The 2,756-nt window shown below is 47.5% G+C and overlaps 1 protein-coding gene across 3 annotated transcripts in view; it reads right to left on the reverse strand.

Moving 5' to 3' along the window:
• The window catches only part of MPPED1 (metallophosphoesterase domain containing 1), a 93,526-nt gene extending 90,980 nt beyond the window's left edge, over positions 1-2,546 (reverse strand). Inside the window, exons 1-2 of one of the 3 annotated variants that reach the window (XM_011934788.1) lie at positions 2,488-2,546; positions 1,987-2,353 (exon numbers count right to left, since the gene is read on the reverse strand). The gene's annotated coding sequence lies outside the window, so the exon portion shown is untranslated. Of the gene's footprint in view, positions 1-886; positions 1,247-1,986; positions 2,450-2,487 lie in introns of those variants that run through there. The other 2 variants (XM_011934787.1, XM_011934789.1) reach the window with 2 other exon arrangements.
• Between the last annotated feature and the right edge of the window lie 210 nt (positions 2,547-2,756).

Consider the following 2,756-nt stretch of genomic DNA (forward strand, 5'->3'; position numbering starts at 1 on the left):
AAGCGCTCGGATTACAGGCGTGAGCCACCACGCCCAACCACAGAAGGGATTTTCAAGCAACCCGTCCTCTCCTGCCTGAAAGCCCAGGGTGCCTGACCCCTTCCCTCTCACCCTACTGAGTCTCTGGGGCTTTGACTTCCCAGGGAGTTGTGGCTGGACACATCTGCTATGAGCCGCCCTCGACTCGTTTTCCTCGGCAAATGCTTCACCACCACCCCCATCCAGACGCTGCAGGGCCCTGGTCAGCCCCAGCGCACCCACTGCTGCTCCTGCTCTGGGCCAGATCCTTTTCTGGGCCAGGTCCTGTTCTGGGAGTCACAGGACCCAGACACGAAACTAGCCCTCCAAGGGCTCAGACCTGACGAAGCAGCCAGGCAGACAACAGACCTGCTCAGAACTCTGTTTTGAGGAGTTGCAGTGGAGGGGGTCTGTGGGCCCCTAACAAGGTCCCCACCAAACAGCAAGGCCAGCCAGTGTGTGCTGAAGGCCCAGGAAGGAGAGAGATTGAGAGAGGCCTTGGCTCACACGGAGCATCTCAGCAGCAGATGGATTTTTGCAAAAGAGATTCTTGGATCATTCTGGTGGCCCCTATCTGTCCGAAGATGTGTGAGGAAGATCTTGGAGCATTACACTACCAGAGGAGCTGCTGCCCTGCAGACCAAAGATAGATTTCGCTTCACCATGTGACTTGAAGCATCGCTCCCAGCCAACACAGGCTCCTCAAAGTCAGCGCGGGCCCGGATCAGCCCCGGTTCACATCGACTGTCCCGGTGCCACTGTTACCAGCATCCTCTTCGGCTCTCGAAAGTGCTCTCGTTTGGAAGGGAAAGGTCACTCTGATCAAAGCCAGTGCCAGGCCGGTAAGGCAGCCATCCCCAGAACCCACCTGTGTTCCTCTTCCATTCTATCGGCAGCTCTATAACAATCACTGGGGGGCTAGGACACTATGGTGCTGTCCTGGGTCCAAAACTCGATGACAGTCAATGAGCACACAGAAACCACTGTCTTATCAAGTATGAGAAGCCTCCAGAGAAACATCTCCCCCAACAGCGTCCCCGTTGCGGCATTCTGAGGAACCCCACCTTGGAAAGCTTTCACAGGATCCTAGACGCACCTTGGCTCCGTCTCCTCTTGGGGCCTTTAACTGAGAGCAGGAGCGACTGAATAGCCCCAGCCTCTCTAACGGGCCAGCCCCAAGTGCAGCTGCCTGTCTTCAGGCCGATGGCTCAGGACGATGCAGAGAAAAAGCCGGCTCGGCTCAGCGAAGGCAGTACTTACTAGGGCTTTTGTCGCAACGTGGCAAAATGTCACAGAGAAACCATGCTAACACTTCCTAAGTGGTCCCCCCAAGCAAAATGCAGGAGATAATATTTAACAGAAAAGTACCAAGATGTAGGGATCTGGGGAGAATTGTTTTACAAGCGACGATTCCTACACAAGCTCAAAAATCACTTTTAAAATCATATTTTCTTTCCTTGTTTTGCCTCTGCTTAAAAATATGCAATTGATGAGCTGATAGTTGAAAATGCCATAAAAGAAAAAAAAAAAAAAAGCAGAGCAACTCAAAGGAAAAGAAGCAAATACCCTAATGGGAGAAAAAAAAATCAGACCTCGTCCCACCATGTCCTAAAATGACAGACCTTTGTGTTTGATCTCCTTCCCAATCAAGTGTGGGATCCCAAGGAAAAGAAACACTGGCCAGCAGCTGGTATTAGCATCTAAGTTGAATAAGCTGATGAGCTCAGTAGATGAAGGAATCCACAAATAAAGTGAAAATTAGCCCCTATTCCTTGAAAAAGGATCAAGCACAGTGACTTTAAAGCATTTACCACTTAAAAACCTTTTAGCTGGGCCCATTTTGAATTATGACTACATGATTTTAAATTACACTTTCTAATTCCTCACCACCGCCACCCCCCAGCAGTCTCTGCCGCTTCATTTTCCAATTATGTACTTTTATTTCGGAATATGAAGAGTGCTACTTACTGGATCATGTCCTGTCTGCCACAAATAGCTGCTCACTTATTCCTTTAATTTTAGCTATGAATGCAATCGGCTCGCCGGGCTTGTCTTCAGATTCTGAATATTCTCCGTTCCCATTGCACAGAACGAGCCCCGAGACGCAAAGAAACCCACAAAGCTCGGGCAGAGAAATATGTTTGTAAACCAGTGCTCCACTCCATAAATTATTATAATTCTTGGTGCTTTCTATATCCATCTAGCAGATCAGCGATCACATAAACAATAGCAAGTGGACTGATTTTTCTTCTGCAAAGTGCTACGTCCTAGTTTTCAAAATAAAGCACTTGGAGAGTCACGTATCTATGGAGTTGAAATGGTAAGCTGTTCAGATCTGTTTCAAACATGCACGTAGACATACCCACACACAAAAGGAAATAGGAGGTAAATGTGTAAAACTCAGCATTGTGTCCCCTTCCCACTTATACATCAAGTCACACTCAACAGGAATGGGGGTTTAGCACATACATGGCTAGGAAGGGGAAGATGCTAGCGGGCTGTGGTTGCTCAGCATTCAAATACAATTTGCAAAGAAAGTAAATGTGGATTTACAGTTCTTGTGGAAATCTATTAAACAGATGTCACTGAAGCATAATCAAATCAGCACTATGGCAATTCTACACTTAAGTCTGATATTGGGGTTTTGCCATTTTTATGATCAGTTCAAGTGTATGTTTTGTGATCGTGCGGGAATTTGCAATTAAGGATTAAACCTCCCAAGTATGATCAATTCACTA

Source organism: Colobus angolensis, unplaced genomic scaffold, assembly GCF_000951035.1.
Source record: "Colobus angolensis palliatus isolate OR3802 unplaced genomic scaffold, Cang.pa_1.0 Scaffold138, whole genome shotgun sequence".
NCBI classification, from domain to species: Eukaryota; Metazoa; Chordata; class Mammalia; order Primates; family Cercopithecidae; genus Colobus; species Colobus angolensis.